A 23,138-nucleotide genomic window follows, 5' to 3' on the forward strand; every position below is an offset into this window, starting at 1 on the left:
CTTACTCCTAAAATGTGAGGTTTGCTGCCAGTCATTGGGACTGAAGTCAGTAATAATGACATAGATTTGACTTTCAGAATTTATTTCCTTAAGAAAATTTACACTAACACAAATCCTGTTATTTGAGCTACTTTGTAATTTATATGAACAATATTTAAAATGTTATTATTTTTTAGCCTTTGTTTCCCCTTTATTTCAGGCTTTATGCAGATATCTTGAGCTAAGAGGCCAAGAGGTATGCAAACCTCTTAACTGCTGTTGCTGCCAGTGATCATTCGCTTTCACTCTTCACACTCTCACTTTCACTTGCACACACCTTCATGGACGCAAGCACGCATTCAGGCACACAAAGAAACAGAAATACATACCAATGAAAGCATAAACACGCACAATTTTTTTCTGTTTCATTTAGGTTTTACACTCACTAAACAGCAAAAATGTTGTTTAGCTAGTATAAAATAATGGCTTGATTGATCTCACTCTTTCTCACATGATCACATACTCTCACACATGAACACACATACACTTTTTTTTCATTACATGTATATATATATATATATATATATATATATATATATATATATATATATATATATATATATATATATATATATATATATATATACAGTTGCTAAACAGCAAAGGTACTATTTAGTATAAAATAATATTGATCTCACTTTCACTCACATGCACGCTTACACTCACACACCCACACTTTTTTACATTATATATATATATTTACAATAGCTAAACAGCAAAAGTGCTCCTTAGCGAGTGTAAAATAATGGCAACCATTAGGTTTTTTTCAGTCCAAGCTCCATGGCTTGATATGCTGCCATGAAGTGGAAAATGTTTGTTCTCCAATAAGGGTGCTGATCTACAGGTCACCCGTTCTGTAATCTAAATTATTAAATGAAACAATGTTCTCTGTTACACTCCATGGCTCATCTAGTTTGGAGATATATTTATCGACAGGACTGAAATAGTGTAGTGTATTAGAAATGTAGTTGGAGATGAACATTGAGGGGGGAAGGCAGCAAAAATAAGCTATTTTTGCTTTTTCATTCTTATTTATTTATTTTTATTTATTTAACATTTGTTTTCCATGAAAATCCAACTGAGTCCTTGTACATTTTCAGCAGAGACCTGGGAAGAAAAGCTCCAGTGACAAATATTAGCTAGTCACCAATATTTTACATTGAAATAAACAATGACTTTTATATAACACATATCACAATACATAGTGTAAGTAAGAAATTCACATTGTATTGACATTAGATTAAATGTTAGTTCAAGCACTGTATTTCTCTAGCTGTAAGGGGAAAGAAGGAAATAGTTTACTTCATCTGGGATGCAAGCATTTCCAGTTGGACTAGATTATTCACTTATAGTTTTGAGGGAGGAGGGGAGTATGTGTTAATTAAAGCTATAACAATGTTGTGGCAGCACTAGCAGTCAGAAACGTATGGATAAAAAATGAAACATTCCCCAGTGACATTTTTCTGTTCCTTACCTTTAAAAAATGAGACATTCCTCTGTGACATTTTTCTGTTCCTTACCTTTCTCCCCCATTCCCTGTACTTACTTCAGTTGAGGTATAAACCCTTTCTCAGTATTATTAATTCATCACCATAAATGCAAAGGTTAGGCAGACAGAGTGATCATGCTGTGGGGAGGTAAGGAAGGCCAATGCCTTCTTCAGTATTTTTCCTGTTTGTCCCAAGCAACACATAATTACGCTGTAGGGAGGTAAGGAAGCCTAATAAATTCTTTAGTGTTTCCTATCTGTCCCAAGCCACGCATGTGATGCAGCCTAACAATAATTCAGGCATGTATATACTTCTTGTCTCTTGATCCAAAATGTTATGACCAAAGTCTGCAATGCATGGGCTGCCATATGCCACCTTCTCACTACCCTATCCGCAAGGAAGGCAAAATGGTCTACTGTCCATTTGTCCATCCTACAGGCCATCCAGCATCTCAGCCTGGAATCCAAATGGGCACCTAAAGATTCTGTTTCAGCATTTCTTCATTTGCAGTAAAAGGTCTTTATCTAGAAATTCAGCATTTATGATCACAGCTCTGAGCTGCCAACAGGCTTCATCCTGTAGTCCTAAGTTTGAGTTCCTTTGACTTCATTTGGCTACTGCATGTATTTACATATAATCTCAGTTTAAAAATTAATAGATGAACAGGTTTTGCATCATGAATCATTTGTTGAACAATAAGAAGTTTAAAACTGCAATATCCAATATTACTGACTGATTGGAACTGTTCACCATTTATGAGGGACAGGGTAGTTATAAGAAGCAAAATCATGGATGTTTTGAAAATCATGGAGAACTGAGAGTGTGTCTGTGTGTGTGTTTGTGTAAGTTTGAATATATGCCTGTGTATGGGAGAGTGAGGGAGGACGATACCTACGCCAATGTAACAGGGTCTATATTGAATCAGCGAATGCTTAAAAAAGCAAACGCTGATTCATCGACCCTATTTCAGAGAACGCTGAAAATGCCGAACACCCGGAATAGCAAATTTTTTCTCAGGGAAAAAAATTGCTGGGCCGGTTTCGTGAGTTTGCTGTTTCCTCCACTGTGGTGCGATCTCGGAGTTGGTATATTTAAGTAGTGGGTGTGGGGGCAAAGCCCCCCACATTAAATACTGTTTTAAGTTTTTTTTTTCTTTTTTTGTGGAACAGCGATTTTTTTCCCTGGGAAAAAAATCGCTGTTTCGAGTATTCGGCATTTTCAGAGTTCGCTGAACTAGGGTTGATGAATAAGCGTTCATTTTTTTAAGCATTCGCTTATTTAATATAGACCTAATGTAATGCATGGGTCACTACCTACGCCAATGTAATGCATGGGCCACTTGTGATTATCACAAAATAATGCTGATTAGGAGACACGCAAATTAACTGAAGTGACTTATTTCCTTATTGTCACTAATCATGTCTCTGAATCACATTTCCAGTGATTGTGGAAAGTGCTCCTTTTTTGTTACAGCAGTTTGCTTTTGCAGTGGGGTTCTTTTTGAATCCCAGCCATGTAAGGTTAAGGTGGTCCCCACAGCCTATCTGGACCTCGCCAAGGCCTTTGACACCATCCCCTCCTCTGGAATCATAGATAAACTTACTAAGCTGGGCATAAATCCCTACATCACTCAATGGGTTGCCAACTGGCTTACTTACAGAACCCAGACTGTAAAAGTAGCTGACTCCAAATCCAGCTCCGGACAAGTGACAAGTGGAGTACCTCAGGGTTCAGTCCTGGGACCGCTCTTGTTTGGCATCCACTTCTCTGAAGTACAGGCCAACACTAAGGGACTCTGGCTAACAAAGTTTGCAGATGACTGCAAACTGGGAGCCATTATTGAATCCCCAAATTATGTGGATATTCTACAAAAGGGCCTTATAGAAACAGATGCTTGGTGCCAGAGCCATGGGCTCACGCTTAATGCCAAGAAATGTATAGTTATCCCCTTTGGGAAAAAACATGTACCCATGAATTACCACATAGGTGGCAGTACACTAAACACCGAAAGTGTATTGACAGACTTAGGAACACAGGTGGACAGTGGTCTCACCTTCGATAACCACACCACTACAACTGTCAGGAAATCTTTCTATGTGGCACACCTTATCACTAAGGGCTTTTCATCCAGAGAAAAGGAGGTCATTGCCCCACTGTACTCATCCCTCATTAGACTCATTATAGAGTACAACACCCCGTTTGGTATGTACCTCACAAGACATCTGCAATAGCTTGAAAGGCCACAGAAATACCTCACTAAAAGAATCACAGGCCTAATGCAGATGCCCTATGCTGACCATCTAAAAAAACTCCATCTATACTATGTGGCATATCGTCTACTGAGAGGCGATCTCTGCTTAACATACAAGGCTAAGTCAAACCCTGAGCTGCTGGACATGCTCCACTTAAAGAAATCCCAATCCCTCAGAGCCACATGCTCCAAGGATCTAAACCTTGTCATCACAATGAACAAAACATGCTGGAGGGATGGGTTCCTGACACAGGACTCTGGAATGGACTGCCCATACATGTCAAGCAGAGCACCACCTTGGCCCTCTTCAAAAGGAACCTTGATGATTGGATGGGAGATAGGAAATTCACCCTGGGGATCACGTCAGTCACCCTGCTAGACAGGGGTCCAGGGAAGTAAATATTGTGGGAAGAAATATCCAGGGAATTGTTAATGCTAGACTTGTATAGGCCCTAGGGCCGATAGCCTATTACCAACCTATGAACCTATAAACCTATGTTTTATCTTTATTACTAGCTGCAGATGATATTGCATTTAGATAACATATTTTGAGATTAAGCTGTGTAATTTGTTTTTGAAGATAACTGATTAAAAAAAATGTATTAGATAAAGAACTCACACTGCTCCTCCCAAATGATCTGCAGGAAGGGTTGACACAGCCAAATAACTGATGTCAGAGCCATGAATTAAAATTAAATGCCAAGAAATGCATAATAGTATCCTTCAGGAAGTCATCTGCCCATATTAAAAATGCACCCCTAAGATTTGCCCAAGTAGTCAGGAATTTGGGAACACACATATACAGTAATCTATCATGTGACTGAAGTAGTAAGGAAATCTTTCTATGTTATGCAATTTATAAGCAAGACTGTAACATCTTGGTCTTAGGAAGTCATTGTTCCATTAAGCATTTGTCATACCTATTGTTGTGTCAAATGTCCCCTTTGGTATGTACCTAGCCAGGCATATCTAACAAATTGAATGTCCACAGAGGGTCTTCACTAAAGGAATACAGAGTGTAAGTAGCATGTCCTATGCAGACCACCTCAAGGCCCTATCCCTGTATTCTGTTTCATACAAGTTGTTGACAGATAATCTTTGCCTGGCATATAGGCATTGTCAGACCCCCCCATGGACTTCATGTATATCCACAAACCAAACAGCAACAGAATTACCCATTCTAAAGACTTAACCCTTGCCTATGATATAAATAGGAATTGCTGGAGAGACAAATATGCATTCCAGAGACTACCCCTTCTCTGGAACAGGCTTCCTATCTATATGAAACAGGGTTCCTCCCTAACTGAATTCAAATGTGACTTGGACAGTTGGATGGGAACAGGAAATTCATCTCTGGTTTGACACTTATGTCCTTAATGGAGACAGGGAGTCTGTAAGTGGTCATTTTTCAAGCCGCTTCTTGTAAATCTTTCATCTCCCAAAACCCTTGCTTACACTTATCAAGGGTAGTAGAACTTGGCAGAGATTTGGAATGCATAGCTAGGCATAAAAAAACCCTTGTCGTTGTTAACCTAGTAAATACCTATGAACCTATGATCTATAAGTGTATTTTAATTCACTGAGATTGTAAATAAAAAGGTCACAAAAGAACTTAGCCAATTGGCAGGTCCATATGATGTGGTTTAAATCCCAATACATCTTTAAAATGTGCTTGCCATAAAGGAAATTCACTTGAAAAAAATGTTGCTGTTTTTGCATGTGGTCAATATACTTTCTTGTTTTCAAGAATTAAATGCATGTTAGCTTAGACGTAGATGTAACTTATGAACAGTGAGCGAAAATTTATTCCATTCACTTCGGTGTTCATGAACCAAGTAATGTATACTAATAAATACTAATAAAAATGCTTGAATATTTAAGTAGTGAAACTTATGAACATGTTAGTTTGAACTAACTTAATGGCGCATATAAAAAAATCCATAACATTTTGAACAATCTGTTCTTAGAAGCAAGAATTACTATTGATACCTTAAAATACCTGACTATGCCAGCACCAGTTATACCAACTCTATTTGGGTCCCCCAAGATACACAAAAACTTAAATGATCCACCTTTTAGGCAATAGTAGACGGGAGGGGGTCAATTACATAATGCATGTGCGAAATATATTGATAGCAAATTAAAGCCTTTCCTAAGAAATGAAACACAAATTTGTGCTGACACATGGGGATTTTTAGAAGGTATTAATAAATTGGAATACAATAATGATTCTATCTTCCTTACCGTGGATATAAGGGACCTCTATACTGTAATCCCACAAACTTTAGGAATACAATGGGTTAGAGAGTTCCTACATCTTAAAAGAGCCAACAATTCGGACATTTATGTGATTGAAATTTTATTAGAATTGGTGCTATTAAACAATTTTATGTACTTTAATGGAGACCTTTACTTGCAAAAAACAGGGGTGGCCATGGGGTCACCCTGTGGGAGCAGTTTTGCAAATTGTGTAATGGCATTTTGAGAAAGGGAATTTCTTTTCAATAATAACATCTACAAGGACAATGTCGTATGGTACACTAGGTACCAAGATGACATGTTTTTTGTTTGGAAGGGCCAGACAGTTATGGTGGCTGAATTTATTACAACCATTACTGATTTTACTGATTTCTTAGAATTCACTTATCAGGTTGAAATGGATTCTATTAATTTTCTAGACATCCAGGTAACTAAAGATAAAAGTAATAATAGATATAAGACAACAATCTATAGGAAGCCCACCTACTCAAATGCATTCTTACGTTTTACGAGCTGCTACCCATATCATCAAAAGAAAGCAGTAGTAAAGGGACAAATAGTAAGGGCAGCCAGCATGGTCTCTGCGGATTGTGACTACATGTTGGAATGTGCCAGAGGTCTTTCTCACACACATTTTCGATGAAGTTAAACTTAAAAGGGCTTCGGGTCATTTTAAAGCTATCATACAAAACGCCTATGAAGGTAACCATCAGGGGGATGATATGCAAAATCCTGCTGAAATAGACCATACGGGTACGCGATTAAGCACTGATAGAAATTTAACGACTAGTCTTCTTATTACATATTTTACAGATGTAGATTACATCAAGGATATAATACAGAAAAACTGGACCATAATTCTGGAGGATAATAGGATAAATAAAGTACTAGAGGCAAGACCACATTTTACATATAGAAGAGGACCAAATTTGAAAAGCCTTTTAGAAAGGCAAGATCAGGAGCATACACCTAGAAATAGCATGGGTAAATGTGGACATTGCCAGCAGTGAGTCTATGTTTTTATGATCGAGTAATATTGTTTAATTTATTATGGTCTTCAACAATGGGTAAAACACTTTTCTGATACTGTTTTTATAGCTTTTAACAATTTTAATGTTTGTCAATATTTTGAAAGGTTAAAAAGTATGGGTACTTTAAAATACAAAGCAGTCCCAACTAATTGATTAATTGTGTAATTGACTTTGAACATGAGTATAAAATGAAGTCTTCTGTGTTGTTGAGCTGTCTGATGAAGTTGGGGTACATGCCTCGATGAAAGTGCTTACAATAAATAAGTTTGTGTGAAGTAAAAGCAGCCAGCTTGCTTTTTTGTTTTTGTTTTTACTAAATAGTTCCTTAACAGAGAGGTCCAATAGTTTGGGTTAAGAACACCTTGATGTAAATTTATTTTAAAGATAGCTATATTAAACATATAAAGTGTGGAATTGTAGGTAATCTGGGTATACAATTATTAACTTTCTTAAAGATATTCTAGTCACAGAGGGTTATGATTGGGTCCACAATTATAACAAGCTTATTATGTGTTCATGTCATGGATGTCAAGCAATTCACCTCAAGAGTAAAACTTGACAGGAAAATCTTGGCATCCATGTTGCCAACACATAAAGGTGAATCATAATTATTTTTAATACATGGAGTTTTACCTACTCCATGTACTACCAATTAGAGAAAAAGTGTAGGATCTTGAAGTGTTTTAATGGTTTTCAAAGTCATTGAAAGCTGGTAAAACACTTATCCCTGCCAAGGAGACAGCAGGCAGAAATCCTGTCCCTTCTGAAGAACTAGCAGGCATCAACAAAGTACCCTTATGAAGAACTAACACCTTTAAAAGCTCTGTTAGATATTTAATTCTGTTTTGTTTATAAGTGTGGCAGAACAAAGCACCTAACACCTTTTAAAAACTGTTCTGCCTTCTGCCACTGTTATTTGATGGCTGGCATTGTCCTCTATTAATCTGTAGCATGTGACCTGATCTTACTATTAGTTAGGTGTCCTAAACACACTTTTGTTAAGCACCTTTAAGTGCTGTTAAGATTGGGTATCACATTAGGGACATCCTTCATGTAGTACACATTTATAAAGACTATTTATTACTTTGTTTTACTGTGTTTCCACTTCTGAGTATTTGGTCACATTCTACTTCCAGAATTATTAAAATGATGTTTATACATATAATGACTTAAATTTAGTTCATAATTCTTTAAACTGAGTCCAGTAAAGTTATACCAGACTAGGGTCTGAAGGTCTGAATGGAGAGATGATAAGTCAGCAAGCAAAGGAGAGTAGTATTGCTGAAATATAATTCATCCTCAGGTACTGGTGAGTACCTTCATGAGGTGGACCTGTTTTTCACAAAATCTCAGCAAGGCAACACTGATATATAGACTGTATTTTACATAGCATATATCACGGACAGAAGTAGATAAAAATTAAAAAAGGATAGCTGGGTGTACAAAAAATGCCCAATTCTGGCAGGCACACTGGTGCTAGGAGTTGAAAAAATGACAGCGTAGAATCCTCAAAATATGGAAACATTCCTACAATGGGGCTAGGCCAGGCCCAGGGAAGGATGCCTCCATGCTGTAGAAAGAAGCAGCAGTCCACAACAATCAGAAAAACTGATGGTCCAAAAAAGAGCCATAAAGTCAATAGAGTGGACTATTGTGGATAAAAAAATGATCTATTGTTACTATTATGCAAAAAGCCCAGAATTTCCAGATACAAGATATACAAAAAGATTAAGAAAGAACTTAGAGGAAAGAAAAATACTTCTGTGAAGGTTGCCAGCCTAGCCAGATAGATTTGTGCAGATAATTCTATCATTTGTAAATATGAACGTTGAACTACAGACTTGTTTTCTTAATTGAAATAAAATGTTGTGAAATGTTGAAATACAGGTTTGTTTTCTTAAATGAAAGAATATGCTGTGAAATGTTGAACTTAAAACAATGTAGCAACATTGCCCTCTGCTATAAAGAAAGCTAAGTCAAGCATTTCTTGTCTGTCCTTTGAAGTTGAAATTATTTCATGCCTGTCCCTTTGAAGTTAGAATTTGAGTCGATGAGTCTGGAGTGAAGCATCCTGCCTATTGTTTTAACTGAAGGAATAATTACTAGAGTTTACATGTGGAATGTCTTTTATTGGTGTAATTTCCTGCAGGTGCAAGATAACAAGAATGTAGTATCTGTCAGCCTGGGAACCCCAGGAAAGTGTGAATGATGTAATGGGAAACAGGAATGAAAATAGCAATTTAAACAGAGAGAATCAGAAGGCATTAAGCATTTTTGTCTTGAACATTCAACTCACAGCACTGTCTTGCTCATATATAAGTCATCTTACACTTGTGTTTTCTTTTAGAAATAGCTAGGAACTAGAAAGATTAAACTAAGTGTTTTCTGTGATGTCAGAACTGTACTACTGATTTATTTTAAGTATTTTTGTGTGATCTCTAAACTCTTGACAAGCACTGTGTAGTAGAAAGTATTGTCTTGGGGTTTTAATTATTTATTATTAAATATTTTTAAACCCTTTTAACTGTGGCTGTTTTGTGTAGAGAAAAGTTAAGCTCTAAGAGAACATTGCATGTATATAAGGATCCTGTACCAAGTCACTCTAATAAGTCTTGACTGTTTAGTCATACTACCAATTGGATAATAATATTGCACAGTAATAATTGGACACCCTTTTAAGGGCCTTTGAGTAACTGATAAGTATTAGTGGGTGGTGGCAAGTGAAACTATCATATAATCTGGGAGAAAGTGACACAGCTGGAGAAACTGTGCCAGCCTTCCCCAGGAGTGTCTGTGTGGTTGTATAAACTCTTCTCAAAGTGCGTGTGTGTGTGTGTGTGTGTGTGTGTGTGTGTGTGTGTGTGTGTGTGTATGTTTGTGTGTGTATCAGCAACTTGGGCAGAGACACGAAGCACTGGTTGAACAGAGAGGGTGCTAGGGGTTTTAGCTTGCCCACTAAGCTGAGATCTGGACCCTATAGCTGTGCCAGTGGGGAGTCTTATTGGGGACCTGGAGAGCAAGGGAGCGACCAGCCCCGGACTGACTGTGATCTCTGTGTGCTCTTAAGGGCAATTGCACTTTACTGTGTGTATTTGTTATCCTTTCCTCATATATGAGATGCCCTCTCTGGTGTTAGTGGTGAGGATTGAGGCTCCTTGATTGCTAGGCCAGGACACGGGTGTCACAACTTCCACAAGAAAAACTGTCAGAAGCCTCAAATAAAAATGTGTGTTTATTAATACAACAGATTTGTGAAACCAAGAAATATTGATCTGTTTGATCTCTGTCATTGTCCATGTGGGTGTGAATGACTTGAGATGCACCTCCCTGGACTACATGAAAAGAGATATGGTGGAGCTATTGGATTATGTGGCCCAGGAAGGTATGACCCAAGCCCTGAGCGGTATCCTACCATCACCCAGAATGATACTGCAGTACAAACAAAAAATGATTGACTTCAACAATTGGCTAAGTTTCTGGTGTCATTCTAAGGGGATCCAGTATCTGTCACCTTGGAATGACATAATTGACAGACCTCGATGCTCTGCCAGAGATGGCCTGCAACTGTCACCCCTGGGTTTCTGGGTACTGGCAAAGGCTCTTGCCACCCCTATAGTGCCATTTTTAGGTGGTGTTCCAAAGACCAAATAACCACCATAACAGCTATAAATAAATGCAATCTGAGGGTCATGCTGCTCAACACAAGATGCACTTGCTCAAAGCACTCCTCAAAATGAAGAACATTGACATTTTTGCTGTAACAGAGACCTGGTTTAAAATGGCAGAAAGCACCCCTGCACTACCAGGTTTATAACTCATTTCACACCTTTATGCCCCAAATCATGGACCAAAGCACCAAAGGCAGTGGTGTCTCCATATTCATAAAGGATACGCACACCTCCAGACTAGTAGCCCAGCATAACGCATCTGAGATACTTCAGGTACAACTAATATTGGGTAAGATGGCAATCCAGGTCATAGCCAGCTATACGTCCCCAACCATATCCCTAGACTCTCACTCCATATTCCTAAGCACCCTGGAATCTATCAAGGTCCAACCCAACACTCTCATACTAGGAGACTTCAACTACCCCTCCATCATCTGGGAAAACTATTCAAGCAACAATACACTGGCCCAATGCTTCCTGGAATTCATTAACTTCAATGCCCTGTACTAGCTCATTCTGACCCCCACTAGAGAAAGCAACATCCTTGACTTGGTTATTTCTAACATAAGCAACCATTGCTCTACATCAGTAGTCAATCCCTCCCTGGTCAGATCTGACCATAAACTAATCACCATGGAAATCCACATCTTACCTACACCCCCCACAAAGGTAACCACCTTGAAAAACTTCTCCAAAGCTCACTTTGGGCTCCTAAAAACAGAAATGGCTAACTTCACGGTGCCAATGCCAATGGAAAATAGCTGCATGACTGTTGAATCATATAACAGTGCACTGTGCAAACATGTACACAAATGCATGGAACTAGTCATACCCAACAGAACCAAGATGCTCTCCTCCAAAAAAAAGGAAGACAATTTGGTGGTCCCCTACCATTAATAAACTCTACAACAGAAGGAAGTGACTTTTGCAGAAAAAGGTGACATCCTCCTAAGACTGGAAAAACTCCCTTATTAGCCTCAACAAAAAGTTGAAATCCCTCATTAAATCCTCCGAAGCCAGTTATGAAGGCAGAATTGCAGCAGACACTAAAAACAATCACAAAGCCTTCTACAGTTATATCAAGAACCTCCACAGCAATACCCAGATTTGCTCTGAGTTACTGCACAATGGTACCTCCTATACTGAGCCAACAAACATTGCCAACATACCGACCAACAGATTCAGTGCCAACTTTACCACTCTCTCCCCCCAAAGGACCAAGCACAATACCAGAAGAATGCCAGGCACCCAGCATTAATGCAGCACGGGTTAAAGCTGCATTGCCCAAGGCCAAGAATACAGCTTCCATGGGACCCAATAATATCTCTGGCTGTGTTCTATATGAACTACAAAAGGAATTGGTACCACATCTGTATGCCCTGTTCAGTCACAGCCTCACCTCAGGCTTTGTCCCTACAGAATGGAGCACTGCTATAGTCATCCCTCTCCATAAAGGGGGAGTGACTACAGACCCTGGGAATTATTGCCCCCCTAGCCTGATGAGTCTGATATGTAAAGATATGGAGCACATCATCATGGAACTGATTAACAAAGATATAGGAAATCTCCAAACTCAAGACCCCACGCAATTTGGCTTTGTGAAAGGGAGATCATGCCTGCTCAATCTGGTTGACTTCTTTGAGTCAGTCACCAGGCCTGTGGATGAAGGTAACACAGTGAATATAGCCTACCTTGATCTGGTCAAGGCCTTTGATACCATTCCTTACTCAGAAATTATTAATACACTCACAAAACTAGGCATCAAACCCTTTGCCACTAGGTGGGTTGAAAATTGGCTCACAGATAGAACACACAGTGTGGAAGTAGCAGACTCCAAGTCATACTGCCAACCAGTCACGAGTGGAGTCCCACAGGCATCGGTCCTGTGTCCTCTGCTGTTTGGCATCTACTTCTCAGAAGTCCAGGTCAACATAAAGGGACTCTGGCTGACCAAGTTTGAAGAACTGCAAGCTGGGAGTCATTATTAACTCCCCAAGTGATGCAGACATCCTACAAAAAGGCCTCACTAAGACCAATGACTGGTGTTGAAATCATGGCCTTAAGCTTAAAGCCAAGAAATGCATCATCATCCCCTTTGGTAAAAACTTAGTTCCCACTAATTACCACATCGATGGGAGCCCACTGAACACTGAAAGCATTATAAGAGATCTGGGGATGCAGGTTGACAGCAACCTCTCCTTCGACCACCACATTGCCTCTGTGGTCAGAAAGTCCTTCTATGTGGCACATCTCATTACCAAGAGTTTTGCATCCAGGAAGAAAGAGGTCATTGTATCTCTCTACTTTTTCCTCATTAGACCAATCATTGAGTATAATGCCCCATTTGGCATGTACCTCACTAGACACCTACAACTGTTGGAGAGGCCACAGAAGTCCCTCACAAAGAGGAGCCTAGGCATTAAACACATGTCCTACACGGACAGACTCAAAATACTCCAGCTATTGACTGTCTCATATCACCTACTTAGAGGTGATCTCTGCTTGACATACAAAGCCATGTCTGACCCAGCTCTGTTAGAAATGCTACAGCTAAAGAAATCTCAATCCCTCCACACCACATGCTCCAGAGACTTCAATATCATTACCACAATCAACAGAACATGCTGGAGGGACAGGTTCCTCACCCAGAGACTGCTCATGCTCTGGAATAGACTTCCCATACATGTCAAGCCGAGTACCTCGCTGTCTTTCTTCAAGAGAAATCTTATTGCGTGGATGGGTAATAGAAAGTTCATCCCGGGGATCACTCCAATTATGTTACTTGATAGAGGCACTGGGAACTAAAGTTGAGTGGCATAATGCCAAGGCACTTTTATGGGCTAGACTTGTAAAGGCTCCAGGGCCTTTAGCCTAGTACACACCTATGAACCTATGAGCCTATGAAAAAGTGCAAAAATATAAACAACAAGACCTAGAGAGTTTTGAAAAGTATAAAAAGAGAAATCTGGACATGGGAAAGAAAGAGAGAGTTGATATGGTACAATATTTATGCAAAGTTGAAAGCCAAATTAATCAATACAAAAAAGGCAGCCCCAAAAATATTCAAAGAGAAATATAGGCAAAGGCATCCAGATATGGAAAATTTCACAATAAAGAAAATAATATCCCAAACAAGGAATGTAAAAAAGAAGATTAGTAAAGTACAAGTTAAAAAAAATAGAAGCTGAAGTTATGGAATGCCTGCAAAATGAAGGATTTGGTGTAGAAGGTGTAACACAGGTTATATCACAGCATAATGGAATGAGTTTCCAAAATAAGGAGAAACAGGAAGATCAAGAGACATCTGAAGAAGAAATATGGACATGGGAAAGAAAAAGAGATTTAATATGGTGCAATATTTATGCAAAGAAGAAAGCAAAACTAACCCATACAAAAAGAGCAGCACCAGTGATATTTGAAGAGAAATACAGGTAAAGGAATCCAGACATGGAAAACTACAATACAAAAAGTAAGAAGACAAAGAGGAAAAGTAGAAAAGAAGATTAGTAATAGAGAAGTTAAAGAAATAGAAACTAAGGTTTTGGAGTACCTGCGAAGTGAAGGATTCAGTGTAGAAAATCTTACTCAGAAAGCACCACAGTAGGACAGAGAAACAGGCATCCAAATTAAAGAGAAAGCAGTAGAACAGGAAGCAACCGGTCAGTTGCCATATGAAGATATTTTGCAGGCTTCCACAGGAAACCAGTATAAATGTTCACTTGAAGTTAGACAGCAAGGGAAGGAACAGGAAACCATGGTAACTCTGGAGCAGTCAGTGTTGAGGAGTGATTGGCCAGTGAGTCCCCATATGACTGAGCAATGGATGCCACAAGATGAAATTGAAGAGAATGTGCCACAGGAAGATGCTATAGAACTTTCTATAGAATGCCCACAGAAAATCGAGAACTAAAAATGTGCCCTCAGTTTAGAAGAATATGAGCTAAGAGAAGAGTTACTTAATTTAATAGAAATAGATAGACATATTAAGATCAATGAAAGAAATAGACTGAAGAAGGTCAATAAAACCCAAAAAGCCAGAAGTTTGATAAAACAAATGAACACAGTAATTAGGACTGTCCATAGAGATCCATGCGATATAACATAAGTAAACAGGATATATTACTGTGCAGCTAAATTAATAACAGATAAAATTTTATGACAAGAACACAGGGCAGTAAGGGAAAGGGCGGGGTGAAATCTAATACCATCATGGAAGTATTGTATAGCGAAAACTATAAAGCAGTTAAGACAAGAAGTGTCACTTTTAGAGGAGTATAGAAGAGGGCACAGATCAATAAAATTACTCAGGAAAGACAGACACGATAAAAGCAATGCACAATATTATAATGGATCAGGAGCTATCATGCACTATCTCGAGTAATAAACTAAAAATATCAGCACAGGCAGAAAAACTTAGAAGATGCACAGATAAATATAAAGGAAAAGTCGAAAATAAGCCATTTGTTGATGACCCCCAAAAAGTAGAGAATTGGGAAACAAGATAAAAGGAATTGAAAGACCACCCAAAAAAGAAGAAACAGATACATTTTGGAGAAGTATTTATGAAGATCCTGTGGAACACAGCAAAGATGCTAAATGTATAGAAGAAGTAAAAGAATGTATAAGAAGTTCAAAGGTACAGGATATAAAATGGGATAAAGTAACAGCCAGAGAGATTGAAACAAAGTCAAGAAAAGCCTCTAACTGAAAAACACCAGGCCCAGATGCAGTATCTAATTTTGGTTAAAAGTATTAACATCTCTGCATGAAGATTTAGCCATGAGTAAGAACTATTTATATGCTCACCCTAAACAAACACCAAACTGGCTATAACAGGAAAAATGCTCCTACTTAAGAGTGAACTTGCAAGCTACCCTAAAAAGTATAGAGTGATAACTAGCCTTATAACTACCTATAAACTATACACCAGAATTGATGCCGACAGAGTGTCATGTAGAAGAAAACTCAATCATGGCCATAGAACAAAAGGGTAAGAAAAGAAAGTCATATGGAACAAAGGATCATCTGTTGTTAATTAAAGTCATAATGGCGAACTGTAAAAGGGGGAACAATGTAAGTATGGCATGGACTGACGACAAAAAAGCATTTGATAGTATCCCACATTCATGAATGTGTGCTTAAAAACGTATAAGATACATCCTACACCATTCAACTACATTGCAGCAACCATGAAACAGTGACAGACCACTTTACAATTAAGCCACGATAAAGGACAAATTATTATTCCAGGGATAAAAATCCAAAGGGGGATATTCCAGGGTGACTCCCTGCCATCTCTGCTATTCTGTCTTGCCCTTAACTCATTAAGCTGTCTACTTAACAGATTAGGCCATGGCTATAATTTGGCTCCTACAAAACAGCAAAGTGTAAAGAATTCTCATCTTCTCTTTGTTGATGATTTAAAACTGTATAGCTCAATAGCTCATCAAATGAGGAACTGAGAGCACAACTGCAAGTAGTCAAAAGTTTTTCATATGTTATAAGTTTGTCATTTGGTCTTGATAAGTGTGCAAAAGCAACCTTTAAAGCAGGAAAACTGCAGCACCAATAAAACATTAGTTTGGAATAAGAATTCGATATAAAAGAACTTGAGCAAGGGGGAGTGTATAAATATTTGGGAATTGATAAAGGATCAACAATAAAACATAAACAAATGTGAATAAAACTTAGTAAGGAATATTTGAGAAGACTTTAATCCTGAAAACAGCATCGACAGCTAGAAACAAAATTCAAGCTATAAACCAATTTGCTCTTCCTGCCCTAACTTACAGTTTTGGAGTGACTGACTGGCCCCAAAACGTGCTGGATAGATTAGCCAGGAAAACAAGAAGGATGCTATATGCTCATCAAATTATTTATAAAAATCAGTGCATGCCAAGATTATATATTCCCATTTCAGAAGGAGGTATGGGAATCCCTGAAATTGATTACATGTATAGATCTGTAATCATGGGACTGCACACATATCTGCTAACCTCACATATCCAAACATAGTGAACGTTTTTAAACATGAGGAGAATAAATCTAAGTTGACTTCCATGCTTAGTCTAGCAGAAGAATATCAATGTCAAGCAGGAATGGAAATCAAACCAGAAGTAGATAAAAATCAGGCGGCAACTGAATGTGCCAAAAAAACAAAAGAAAGACTATAAAGTTAAAGATCAGATGAGAAGGCAAGAAATGTGGAAAATGCATAAATTTAGTTGCAAGTATAGAAAACTTCTGGAAGAATCTCATGTTGATCAAAACTGAATACGGGAATGGTTAAAGAGAGGCAAATTCAAACCAAAACATGAAAGGTTAATATTGGTGGCCCAAGATAGTGAGTTACATGCGTGTTGGTTTACAAAGTCCATTGAACATGTGGGGGAAATAGACAAATGTAGGTTTTGTAAAACAGAATTGAAATAGTTGCACACCTTGCTGATTGTGACAAACTAATGGCAAAGAGGTATACTGAAAGACATAGTAATATGGCAAGACTGTTGCACTCGGGATTGTGTAAACATTATGGTACTGAAGTGGCTGAAAAATGCTGGAAACATGAGCCACACAGCATCATAGAAAACGTTGAATTCTACATCACATGGGATCAACCATTACCAATAGTTCAAAATACAGTTATGAGAAAAACAGATATAGTGGTCCATAAAAAGAAGACAAAAGTAGCACTGATCATTTTAATCGCTATACCCATTGACTACAGTGTCTTGTGTACAAAGAGACAAAAAGTCATAAAATATCAGAATTTGCAGGCAGAAACAAGAGCAATATGGAAGAAAGATACCCAGACATTTCCAATGTAGCAGGAGCAACGGGTCTTATAAAAAAGAATCTACAATCATATTTAGACATGTTATCAATACATGTAACTCCATATGAATTGCAGGAATCATTACTGGGCACATTACAGGTGCTGCGAAGAACACTTCTGGCTGACATCAAAAATTGAAACAATACTAATTTCATGAATTTTAATTGTACTTTGACTCAGGAATGGGGTCCATTCCTGTCAACAGTTACAGAAACCCAAACTACTTGGAGAAATTAAAAAAGTATATATATATATATATATATATATATATATATATATATATATATATATCTGGAGGATATATTTTCATTTTACATGTTGGCTGAAAAAATTTGTCACTTGTTCGTTCTACTCATATCTCATATAAGTAATACTCACATTACATTCCCTTCCCCAAAACACACACACACACACACATACACACACACACACACACACACACACACACATGCACACACACACACACACACACACACACACACACACACACACACACACACACACACACACACACACACACACACACACATTGCCTGGCTACTTACGTATGCAGCAGAATTGCTACTTTTATTTTTGCTTCTGCCTTTCTACCCTTGTGACTATCCCTACCAAGTTTTCCACCCACTCAACTGATCACCACATTCCTTCCCCTTGGAGTTAAGAACAGAGCCCTATAGCTCATTCATTTCTTCTAGAAGTGAAATCCGAACAGTGGACAAAGGAGTTTCCATCCACTGCATGTGAAGGGTTTTATTAGGGTAAGGCAGTAAATATTATTAAGGGTGTGCCTCTGACCTCCACAAGTGATGTAACCCTACAAGACCATTCTACACCTCCTGAAATCAGTGCTCTTGTGTGGTCTATGTCCTCAGAGCAGATTTTATCATGACACAGTGAGCCCCATATATGTGCTCCCACCTGCACAGGTGTCACTAATGAAACCAGAGTCACTTAGGTCACATTATCCCTCTATGATAATGGAGTTGGGCATAACTGATCTGCTTTTTGTGGATGCTCAGGCCAACATAGATTATTCCAGTGTGCTAGAAAATATTTCAGTAGTTATACCATTTGTTCAGTAATTGGAACATGCTAGCAAAGCACTCCCATTATACTAAACTGGACTCTACAATTTCTGGCCTTGTATTTGGAAACCATGTACTGGCCATGCAGCTTTGTCCTTCACTTTACAACTCATGCTGCTTATTGGACAGTTAGGGAGATCTCTGCCTCACTATTTTTTACTTTTTTATTTTATACTATAAAAACCTTAGTAAGTTACAGATGGCGATGCCTACCCTAATACCACTTCTGTATGTTTGTTGTGGATTTTGTTGGGTTTTAGAGATGCATTTTCCTTTTGAAAAGATGCTCAGATTACTGCAGAAATCTCTTTAAATACAGCTTTGATATGCATGGATGTATTTTCACCAAACTGGGAAAAATTACACTGCTTGAAATCAGCAGTATTTCAGACCTTAAATGTCTTAATTTCTTTGATTACTCACCACATAAGAGAAGCTGGCCTCCTGCAGGAAGAACAAGCCAGAACAAAAAAAGCCAAGCATGTAACCGGTGGAGTTTTTGTCAAGCTTTAAGAAGGCTATTTATCTTGGACTGTAATTTCAGCAATTCTTCACAGAACAGTATCACAACGGCACTCAGCAAACTTTGGCATGAAATGTAGTCTCCTGTCAAGAAAAACAAACTCTTCAGAAGTCATGCAGATAGGGATCTGCTTCTGTTATATCATTAAGTATAACGATTGTTCTCCATGTATGAATGGCATGCATGATTAAGGCTGATTGCTCAGTGAAACATACTGTATTCTTTTATAGTACAATTCTTGTTGTACTCAAAATGGACAGGAAAGAATGTTAGACAGCAACATAATACAGTAAAAGCTAAGTCATAGTATTCCTCTGTCTTAATTTTAAAAGTACTTTTGGCCTCGCTTTTGCATACATTCTTATTCACTTCTATTACTCTTAAACTGGATTACAAAATGTGATCTCAGAAACACATATAATAGAAAAGCAATTTGTCTTAAAACTAAAGGCTGTCAGATAAGATTTTTGTGAATGCATGCTTATATTATTATTTTTTTTCATTTCATTTTGTTAACCTGGTAGGTTGACTGATTTGCAGACCTTTTTCAGTCACTACTTGGACTATTATGACAGCACAAAACATACCAGGCCATCAAGCCAAGCATAACATACGGCTAAAGCAAGTAATTATAATGTAGAACCTGTGCTATTGTGACAGTTCTGCTGTTGTATACATAAGACTACAGTATGCCAGATAATGTAATGGTGTAAAATCCTGCTACCAGAAGTGGAAGAGATTTACTTGAAATACTGTGTCTCACTGTCTGGACTGTTGGCATTATTTCATTCCCAAGGCTAAAAGATGGTTTCATTTTTTCCCCATCTAGCATCAAAAATTCATGCATCTACAGTTCCTGCTTGCTTATCAACATTTGTTTAGGTTACAACACATTCAGCTATAAAGCCTTTTTTAAGGGAGTCTTACACATGAGACCACCAAACAAGCATATCTCTCCTGCTTGGAATCTACATCTTAATGCTAGAAAATTAATTTCACCCCATGTTTCACTATTTAGAAACTGCAGTATCTAAAGTACTGAAATATCTGTTTTAGAAAACACTTGTAGTAGCACTGGCATCTGGGTGGATGATTTCAGAACTATAGACACTAATGTTTAAGTTGCCACATTGTCTATGGTCCTACATCTTCACTAAACTGAACAAGCTGGGTGAAGACTGAAGGGGCAGAGGCAGAGGGGATCCCATAACTATTCACTTCCCTCAGGTATATCAGTACTGTTTGGGATGGTACTGTAATGTTATGATTTCCAGTTACAGTAACCTCTCAAAGAAGATAGCACATTTGTTTAGGATACTTAACCATAACAATAGATCTTTGAGGAGTGGTTACTGGTGGTAAAGCTACCATCCCTCTACCCCCTGAAGGACGCTGTTGTTATTTAAAACTGATGTTCATCTTTCCCACTGCTTCAGTAGTCTTTAGATTATATGGAGTGTTTACTTCCCAGGAAACAACAAATGTCCAGCTTCAAAAAGCTCTGTCTCTCCATTACACCTTTAGTCTAACTTCTGACTGGCTAATCCAAATGAGGGAAATCAAAAGTCAGAGTGAGGACTTCTTCAATATTTTCTGGCTGTTTTGAGAAGAACAAAAACAAAAAGAGCCAGCATACAGTGACCTGAAACAATTTTATTGGTTGAAAACCATAAAAAACAACAAAAGACGCAGACCGGTTTCGGACAGATTAAATCATAGCCTTCATCAGTGTAAAGAAAAAACATCAATTGTTGAACCTTAAGTATACCCATCTGTAATCTCATTGGTTGTGTCTAAAAATATTCATTCATACCAGGTGTAAATAATCCACCCAGTTTCACAATCCATTTTTTCTCTTTGGTGTTTAAGATAGAATGCCACCCTGTCATATTCAATCTATTACCTTGTATAATGTTAATAATCATAAAAGAGAACTTAGCAGATTTATGAACCAAGTGATGTTTATAAAGTGCATTGTTAGCCTTCTTATTTTTGATGTTACTAATGTGCTCAGAAATTCTGATTCTAAATGATCGAGAAGTTTGGCCAACATAAAATGAGCCACACTGACATGTGGCCAAATACACCACCCAGTCACTACTACAATTGGCAAAGAAATTGAGGTCATAAACCGTTGAACAATTTCTGCTTGAAAACTGCTTGGACTTGTTTACCTTGTCACAGTTGGTGCAATGGCCACATGGAAAACAACCTGTAAGTGGATCACCTGTCAATGTGGTCTGCAGAAATTGTGGGTGTCGATCCATAGTACCATGTTTGTAATGGTTAAAACAAGAGCCAAGGTTTCTCCCTTTACGGAAAGAGAATAAACATCTCTCAGGTAACATATTTGCTACTTCATAATCACATTGCAAAATGTTCCAATGCCTGTGTACACTTTGTATTAACTGGTCAGTATTCCTGGCATATGTAGTGGTAAACCTAAGGGGTACAGAATTTGTACTAGTATGGTCCCTGTAGTTCAATAGATTTTGCCTATCTAAGGAATTGACCAAATTGCTAGCTCTTAAAACATGACCCATGCAATAGCCCCTAGATCTAAACCTGTTGATAAGATCCTTCCGCTGTAGTTGAAATGAAGAATCATTGTAACAAATACGCTTTATCCGAATGAATTGTGATTTGGGAATATTGCGTGCAACATGAGGCGGGTGGAAACTCGAAGCATGAAGGATGGTGTTGTACTCAGGATGCTTCCTGAATACTTCTGTACCTAATGTATGATTGGGTAATCTAGTAATTGAAACATCTAGAAAAGTGATAGTGTTCCTATCATGCTTCGAGTTTCCACCTGCCTCATGTTGCACGCAGTATCCCCAAATCACAATTCATTCGGATAAAGCGTATTTGTTCCAATGATTCTTCATTTCAACTACAGGGGAAGGATCTTATCAACAGGTTTAGATCTAGGGGCTATTGCATGGGTCATGTTTTAAGAGCTAGCAATTTGGTCAATTCCTTAGATAGGCAAAATCTACTGAACTATAGGGACCATACTAGTACAAATTCTGTACCCCTTAGGTTTACCACTACATATGCCAGGAATACTGACCAGTTAATACAAAGTGTACACAGGCATTGGAACATTTTGCAATGTGATTATGAAGTAGCAAATATGTTACCTGAGAGATGTTTATTCTCTTTCCGTAAAGGGAGAAACCTTGGCTCTTGTTTTAACCATTACAAACATGGTACTATGGATCGACACCCACAATTTCTGCAGACCACATTGACAGGTGATCCACTTACAGGTTGTTTTCCATGTGGCCATTGCACCAACTGTGACAAGGTAAACAAGTCCAAGCAGTTTTCAAGCAGAAATTGTTCAACGGTTTATGACCTCAATTTCTTTGCCAATTGTAGTAGTGACTGGGTGGTGTATTTGGCCACATGTCAGTGTGGCTCATTTTATGTTGGCCAAACTTCTCGATCATTTAGAATCAGAATTTCTGAGCACATTAGTAACATCAAAAATAAGAAGGCTAACAATGCACTTTATAAACATCACTTGGTTCATAAATCTGCTAAGTTCTCTTTTATGATTATTAACATTATACAAGGTAATAGATTGAATATGACAGGGTGGCATTCTATCTTAAACACCAAAGAGAAAAAATGGATTGTGAAACTGGGTGGATTATTTACACCTGGTATGAATGAATATTTTTAGACACAACCAATGAGATTACAGATGGGTATACTTAAGGTTCAACAATTGATGTTTTTTCTTTACACTGATGAAGGCTATGATTTAATCTGGCCGAAACCGGTCTGAGTCTTTTGTTGTTTTTTATGGTTTTCAACCAATAAAATTGTTTCAGGTCACTGCATGCTGGGTCTTTTTGTTTTTGTTTGATCGAGTTTCTGTTTTGAGCCGTGCATTTACTCACTGTGCAGGAGTTTATTTTTTGATGTTTTGAGAAGAAGCATCTCTCG

General features: G+C 38.1%; 1 protein-coding gene across 3 annotated transcripts in view; it reads right to left on the reverse strand.

Annotated features, from left to right (window-relative positions):
• DLGAP1 (DLG associated protein 1) overlaps positions 1-23,138 on the reverse strand; it is a 5,750,587-nt gene that overhangs the window by 1,663,930 nt on the left and 4,063,519 nt on the right. For all 3 annotated transcript variants that reach the window (XM_044065573.1, XM_044065572.1, XM_044065574.1), the window contains one exon: positions 19,082-19,264. The gene's annotated coding sequence lies outside the window, so the exon portion shown is untranslated. The remainder of the gene's footprint in view (positions 1-19,081; positions 19,265-23,138) is intronic.

This window comes from Protopterus annectens, chromosome 3.part0 (assembly GCF_019279795.1).
Source record: "Protopterus annectens isolate FY-2018-M chromosome 3.part0, PAN1.0, whole genome shotgun sequence".
NCBI classification, from domain to species: domain Eukaryota; kingdom Metazoa; phylum Chordata; order Ceratodontiformes; family Protopteridae; genus Protopterus; species Protopterus annectens.